We start from the raw sequence: 8,171 nt of genomic DNA, 5'->3' as shown, positions 1-8,171 counted from the left end.
CAGAAGGTACTTTATTTGGTAGCTTGTCCCATTTCCACTGTAAATCTCCTAATTAGTGTTTCAGGTTTAACAACCACCTCCCAAAATGAAGAATGTGCATAGCTACACCTAGCTAGATTGAAAACTATGTGTCAACATCCATGTTAAATGCCTGCATCACTAGTAACTCAGTTCTCCTGGACATTTTGTGCCAGAAAGCCTAGAAGACTTTTGCCCCAAGTGAGTCAGTAAACCACTAACATTTTCTGTTCACTAATGTGGCCTCATTCCTCCTAGTCATCACTGTACTCCATCTTTCCCCTCACTTCAACCTCATCTCTCTCTAGAATCCTTATATTATAGCTCAGATTTTCCTTGCATTCCTCACAGTCTTCACCTTACGTATTCTATTATACCTTCAAAAGTACCTGAAATATTCACTGCTAACCCTCCATTACCTCCTTCAATGATCCTGTCTGCATTTCCCATTGGGTAGCAGACACATGTTATGGCTTCTTTGCTGAGTGCTCAGTCAGTTGTTGGGACACTGGGCAACTGGGAGGTCAGCTTGTTCTGAGTCATAAGTCTGACTGCCCTTTGGCTGACCAGAAGGGAACTGCAGTGTCTAGACTGCACGCAGCCCAGATGCAGCACACTGCGTGGACCTGTCCTAGAACCGTAGCAAAAATACTCCCACTGTGCTAGTCTCCCTTGTGAATTCTCTCTCATAAAATGAGGCAATGAGAAACTGAGGAGAAAAAGGGCAATAAAAGATAACTTCACCATAATTAGCTGGAAATGAATTACCCATGCACAGAGGTCTCTCCATCACCCCAAGCTAAGGAACCCACATGAACAAAAAAGGGTGCAGAACTAGTCACTCATTTCACAAGTTGTTTAGTTTCAGAAGAAAAGTGTTGCTGTAGAGATTTTTCAAGTCCAAATGTTCCTGGTGAAGGTAGTTCCAGTAATTCTGGGAAGGAAGCCAATCCCTTGGCTTTATATGTAAATATTTAAACAACATTATTTTTATATACATATACTTTATACACACACACATATATATGTCTTTAGACTTCCAGACTTGCAAAAATGCAACAGAAAAAATATGCAAGTCGACCTACAGCTATTGTCTCATCTGCCTGAACCATGATAACTGACCATCAGAAACACAATACAGCAATGACTTCAAAATAACTGAGCCATGTCATCTTTGTATTCTAGTCCACCCAAACAGAAGTGCTGAAAGCAGGACTAGAAATTCTAAGGTAGAGAGATAAAAGGCCAAAATTTTTTTCTCCTTGGAAGTGGCATGAAAATAAGGTTTATCTATTTTAAATCTTTCAGAGCCTAGATGGATACGAGTGCTCCATCCACTGGAGGTGTGGAATCTCCAGCTTTGGATGACACAAAGGTTCACATTCCTAGCATCTTAGTGCTGTGACACCTGACAGTAAAGCTGTGACTTCATGTTTAGAAAGGTCACTGCTGCTTCAGACTTAAATCAGGTCCATACCTCAAAAGGGATAACTTGGCAAAAAATGCAAGTGAAAGAATGGAAAAATATCTGTTATTGAGATTCGGTGGATATATAAAATGGGGGGAAAAAGAAAGCTTTGAAATTGTTGAGGGGAGGTTTGATTAAATGGAGGAAGATAATTTAGTGAGAAAAAGGTATCCAGTCAGAGCATATGATGAATAAATCAATCCATGAAAATAAAATTTACCACATGGATTCCACCTCTGTCTACTCAGTAGGCAAAAAACAGTCTAGTGCAAGGTACATGTATGTAAATTCATAGCTATATGATTTAAAGAAACAAAAAACTTATGAATACAATACTTATATATCTGTATGTACAGAACAGCCAGTGTGAGTTTTAAGAAAAGAACACAGAAGTGTATAGACATAAAAAACCATGCAGAAAATAGGACCAAGAGTAGGGCAAGTCTTTTAGAAAATATCTTAATGGCTTTATAAAAAGCCTTCATCTAAAGTTTGAGGGGCTTTTGCAATCTTACATTTTTCTATTGCAAAATACACCTGCTTTCTTCTCTTTTTTTCCCCTAAACTAAATATTTCTTCCATCTAATGACTCTCTTTATTAGACAGCATCTAATTTGCATACATTTACATACAATTTAACTGCTAGCTTGTGAGAACAAAGAAATGGCTCTGTATTGCACTGAAGGACAATACTCAGAAAAGGAAGGTATAAAAACCAGCTAGCTCGGTGGCTGTATATTCTCTTTGTTTCAGAAATACTAGGAGTTTTAAACACACTACTTAAAGGGTGAAAAAGATTATTTCATCAAACAATGAAAAAAGATACAGTGCAGCTTCCTTTTAACGCATTCTCTCTCTGGCCTGGTTAATGGGATTTAAGGGTCCAATATTTCTTTGCTTTCTTCTGTTTCCTTTATTAGAACTGATGGATTTAATTCTGTCACATATTTTACTTCATATTTTATTCCTATAACAATCTATGCTGAAGTTCAGCTCCTATGCTAATTCAATGCTATCTTCCTTTCCTTGCAGTCAGCCTGGAATACAACTGAACGATCTCTGATGGGCATGAAGTACTCTGCCCTCAATGCCCAGTGCTAATGGATTTTAGAGAGAGTCTGCCAGAGTTTTACCTTGTGGCAACAAGTCTAGAGATAATGAAAACTTACCATGTAGCTGACTGGGAATCAACAGGAAGGGAAGCAGGGCTGAGCTCTACTTGTGAGAACAGGGAGGGACTGTGGTCAGAGTAAATGCAGGATGTAAAGGATGCGTCAAGCCCTCCAGTTCCCTGAGGAGAGGGGGGGAAAAAAGAGGATAAAATTATCTTTAAGATCTTGCATGAAGGAAAAAACCTTTAGTAACAGTTGCCAGGAACTCCAATACAGGCCCTACGAAAAGCATGATACAATCAGCAAAGGGTTTTTCTCCAAAGGCTTTACAGTTGAAGCACCAATTGCTCAGGACATCTACGAATCTAATCCATGTAGACTTGACATAATCTTGCAGGAAAAAAAAAAGCATTTCAGGCTGCATGCTGCAAATCCCCACGTCCCCTCAAATATGCAAAACCCAAGGATACAGGCTAATCTGCCATTTGTCACTGCCTGCACAGCAGAGCCACTAGCTTCACTTCTGAACTCTCCCCTTCACAACATCAAACTCAATGACCTGTCTGCAGTGGGGCAGGGAAAGTAAAGTATCAGCATTCAGTGGCACACGGACGGGTTAAAGAAAACCCAATCACTCTGGCAGCATGTTCTGAGAGCCTGTCCTACAGAAACATATGAAGTGAAAACTTTTCTCATGTAAGCAGACCTATTGCAATGGAATGGAATAGGGCTACTCATGGTAAAAAGCATTAGGCCAAGTCAGGGTGCATACAAAGCAGGTGCAAAATTCAGGACCCAGCAGTCATCTCTTCTCTGCTCAGTTTGCCCCAGGCAGCCATGTGGTATGCAGCACACTGGCTTTATGTGATCAGCAGAAAGCCCAGTGTTAATTCAACAGGCAAACTCACACCAGCATGTGTGGCACAGTAACACTGTGACTGATGATAAAGGATCCACATCACAAGCTGTATACACAAGAAACTTGGGTTGATACTGCCCTGATGTGACTCACTGGCACTCAAAACACGTTATTGATTATTTTCAGATGAAAATTTTAATTTAAAGCTGGCTGAAATGTTAATGAAGCTTTACTCTTTTTCAAAGGGGAAAATTCCCTACCGCTTACAAATTTTTTTTTTCCCCTGCCTGATCTGCTTCTAATGACATATAGCAAACAAACCTCATAAAAGAAATTAATCAAGCCTTCACATTATTTTCCCTTTTCCCTTTTCAAGGGTGGAAAGGTTGAGGTGTGTAATCTTCAGCGTTTCTGATGTATACCAAAATGCATGTCTTAAAAAACTAAAGAGGAAAGAAATTCCAAAACCACAGTTCCTCTGATTATCATATCCTATGCTCACAGATATATCTTGCTGAAACCACTAAGTTATTCTTTCCAGAACCTTATGAGCACAACTGCACTAAGATGTAAGCTGATTTTAATTGCAGGTGCCAAAATTCCACCCCTCCCTCACCTCCTTTCCCTCCTTGCCAGATGTCCCCAAGTCTATCCTTGATCTAGGACTGGATAAATGTCTGGTTCAGGGAGCTTTCAGATGAATGAAAGTTTCTTTCCCATGTGTTTTCAGCCACATCAAGCCCCTGCTTCAGCTCAGCATCCAGGCAGGAAGCTCAGAGGTTACAGCTAAGGGAGGCAGTAGAACTGTTCAAGTGGAGGAACAGCAACAGAGCGGCATCAACATTGATCAGTTTAAGCTGCTGTGGGCCTACATCTTGTGATGTCTAGGGCTGCTTTGGTATGATTCAGAAGAAAGGCTCTTATCACACAGCTGGAAGCCAAATCAATCAAAGCTTTATAGGTAAAAAAAGCCCCCACTCCACATACTAACTTAAAATAAACTGGTGGGCTATACAGATCATACAGAACAGAAGCAGTCTGCTTCTGATGAAAAATAGCTTGAGATAATGGTGCAGTGCTACAATCTGCACCAGGGGCATTTTCCAAGTGGCAGGTTGAATTAGCCTCAAGTGACATGCATTACAGTAACACTTCCCTGAGGCAATAAGGCAAGGTCCCACATTCAATAGGAAAGAACTGAACTTTCTTGCCAAAGGCAAATGATAAATCATGTGGTTAAGAACCACTGTTACCAGAGCATCAGGAAGTTCCTGAACAATCTTTCAAGGACTTCAGAAAATACTTCTGGAAATAAAGAGCAGGAAATTTCTTTTGCATCTCTAGAGTTATCATACTGTGCATGTCTTTTGCTACTTTCCAGAGCACAAGCATCAATTCCGTCCTGATTAGAAAGTAAGCTTTACCACCATCAGTATTTTTAAAGTCACTCTGCCCAAACAGTTGCGCAGGAGGCTGTGGGATGTGTATCTGGATTTCAGCTGAATACAGAAGACACTGCAGTTCAAGTCTCTTCCTTTAGCTTCTGTGCTCCAGGAATAAGAAAAATTAGAACATTTTAAACCCTACAAGAGAGATCCTTTGGCATAAAGGAATCATCCAACACCACTATCAACAATAGTTCAGGAGAAGTTGCTAAGAGCTTCACTAGCCAGTTCGCACCCACAGGGGATTTACCATCTTCGGAAATTACAGTAACTGAGAAAACAAAAAGAATCAGTGCAGACATCTGATCTTCATCCATCTTCATCAGCTCAACAACCAATACCTGCCTTTTCAGTACTGCAGTTAGAATTTGTATTGCCAAGTTACAACTAGGCCTCCAGGGCGGGACTCCAGACCAGGCATAAGAATTGGTGACTTTTTCTGTTCAACAATAACAAACTGTGCTTTCACATGTAGCACTACATACCAGCATATGTGAGTCTGAAGCAATAGCATCTACACAATACTTGTTTTCATTCCAGTCTTCTACACACTCTCAAGATGGCTGCAGTTATTCTATCAGTCACGGGCAGCTGCACAGGTTGTTACACAAACTTAGACATGTTCAAGTTATGTGATGCCTATACAATAGGCTTGGCTGGTTTCCCCAAAACGAGACTCCCATTTTCCTTCAACTGCCTTTAAGATACAGCAGTTACCAGTACAACGCACTTGTGCATTAAATTATTCTTGCTGTGGCTTCTCACTGAATACATGTCTCCATAAAATAACTGTTCATTGGAAAACATGCATACTTAAGTATCTACATGCTAAAATACATATATACAGACATGTAAAGTATTCTGGCAAATATCTGTTTGATTGAATTAATTTTACTCTTTCTACAATACAGCAGATGCCCACATCAATTCTGACTGTCTTTAAAATAATGACAGGAATCTAAAAAATTTAAATTATGCCAATATTTGAATACTTTCTATTCAAGTGCTCTTCATCACCTTAAAAGTGTATTACCACAACACCAGCTTCAAATTTTATCTTCTCTTTAACAATTCTTCTTGGAGCTTAAAGTAGGTTAAGCAAATTGTTCATCAGATTTTTCCCTTTCCTTTCTTTTGTTGTTATATACTCCATTGAAGCTGAGAGATGAAAATGTAAAAGTTGGTTTAAGCAGAAGAATAATTCAGTGGAAAGGCACTCCTATTGCACCTAATTAAATTCTGGCATTTATCAAGTTCCACTTTTTGTACATAGCAGTGGGATTATCCAAAGGAACAAGCGTGTGATTCTCTTTCCACTCAAATCGTGGCAAAGAATTCCAAATTGAATATATCAGCAGCACATTGAGATCAGCTTCAAGCACTTTTGAAAATCCTCCCCCTTCCCAACCTGCCCAGAAAGTGGGTATAAATAAATAAACTTCCACCACCTTGTGTCATGGAAGTAACATCCAGAAGCTGCAGTTTGTGTAGTTCTGTCAAGTTAAAGATGATGAGAATTCCCTTTTAAATACAAACAATATTTCTGAAGTTAGTAAATTCTTGCAAACATTCACTTTGATTTGATAAGTTATATTTAATACAATTTGCCTCAGCGGCATTTTAAACCATGACAGCTAAAGCATGAGTGGGTCATTTTTACATATGAACGTGAAATCTCTGCAGTTGTGTACACAGCCTAGATTATGCATGCAGGTCCACACTCCCTGAGATAACAAAATTACCCGGCTTGCACTCCAAGCCAGTCAGAAACTGTGTAGTAGCAGATAGCAAAGTCAAGCCCAAGCCAATCAGTCCTGCTAAGCAGCTGCTATCTCTGTTGCTTATTAGTTCACCAGTATAGTAGCCACAACCAAAGGCTTCAGATGGGCTTACAGTATGCACAGAACAAAACTGTCCCTGCTCTCAAAATACCACAGAAACGCAACCGTGAATGAATACTATCAAAGGGTGGAGGTAGGAGAGAAATCTATTTAAACTTTTCGCAAAACATTATTTTTTCAACACTGAAGAGAAAATCCTTACTCTTGAATCCTGTATAATAACAGAACCATGCTGTTTGCTGGCAGAATGCTAAGTTTCATTTTCAGCAGAAAAAAAATTGTATAATAATTTTTTCTGATTTAGATGGGGTTTAGGTCAACCTTACCTACATACAAATGAATGTTTTGTTCAAATTACAGGGTAATTTTAATTAGGACACCCTGTTAGACATCCTGTTGTTCTATTTAATGGACTTTCTCAATTATGAGAAGAAACACCTCCCCACCCGCCTGCGACTTGAAGTAAAAATTATGCTGAATAAATATACAAAGACAAAAATTATTATTCGACATCAGACCTTTTTATTTCTGTTAATCTTTATTTGGCAACTGCTGTATCAAAAGGGCAGAGTTCAGAATCCCACACCTATTAAACACCTGTTTAAAAACCACTTGAAGCACTGGAACCAGCCAAATATGTCCCAATTAAGCAGAAATGTTGGCACTGCAGTCCCCGGTAAGGAACACCCATTGCCATTTGCTCTCATTAGGTTAAACGGGTTTCTTGGGACATATCTGAATTCCTGATTATGTGCACTGTAAATGGATGGAGAACACCAGAACAATAAAATTTAATTCAGTGTAGCCTTCTGTCCAGTTGTCAAGCACGGAATTTTGGGAAAAGGGAAAAACTGAACCTTTGGGGAGTGGACAAGAGTTATGTGTACCGCATGAGACAACTCATGCTTCTTTCAAGAAATTGCCTGGTTGATATAACAGAAAGAACTGGGCTGAGATTTCTTCTTGAAAACACTTCAAGATTTAGAGTTGATTACATTTTTCTCAGCACCTCCTCCTCTCTACTTTGTATTAGTTTGATTCCCTTACATAGTTTTGTTAGTTATAATACAGTATCTTTTTGTATTCACTTTAGTGTTAAATCGTTCACCAGTTTCTTCGTTTTGTATGTTTATGATCCAGTGCTGGAATGCAAAGTCCAGACAATAAAAGCTTTGTTCACAGATCAGACACAGTACTGCAAGTTTTCCAAATATTTTTATCAACTTATTCAAAAGCTCTTCTAGAGAGACCAACTGCATGGCAAACAGAAGAATCTTGTCTATCATTCATTTAACCTCTTGACCCCTGTCAAGGATGCGGACATGCCTGCCAATAAGTAACAAGTCAAGTGGTCTTTTTCCAAATACTCAACAATACATTACAGGGTGGTGCCACAAGAAAGCCACTAGACAGAATCAGAGCAGAATG

General features: G+C 39.3%; 1 protein-coding gene across 11 annotated transcripts in view; it reads right to left on the bottom strand.

Annotated features, from left to right (window-relative positions):
• Positions 1-8,171, bottom strand: part of ZBTB20 (zinc finger and BTB domain containing 20) — a 468,555-nt gene that overhangs the window by 352,074 nt on the left and 108,310 nt on the right. For 10 of the 11 annotated variants that reach the window (XM_017833966.1, XM_017833967.1, XM_017833961.1 and 7 more), the window contains one exon: positions 2,656-2,777. The exons of the other annotated variant lie outside the window; for it this stretch is intronic. The gene's annotated coding sequence lies outside the window, so the exon portion shown is untranslated. The remainder of the gene's footprint in view (positions 1-2,655; positions 2,778-8,171) is intronic. 11 annotated transcript variants of the gene reach the window in all.

The sequence above is a fragment of the Lepidothrix coronata genome, unplaced genomic scaffold (genome assembly GCF_001604755.1).
Source record: "Lepidothrix coronata isolate B3197 unplaced genomic scaffold, Lepidothrix_coronata-1.0 Scaffold226, whole genome shotgun sequence".
Taxonomy (NCBI): Eukaryota; Metazoa; Chordata; class Aves; order Passeriformes; family Pipridae; genus Lepidothrix; species Lepidothrix coronata.
This window is presented reverse-complemented; position numbering and strand designations above follow the sequence as displayed.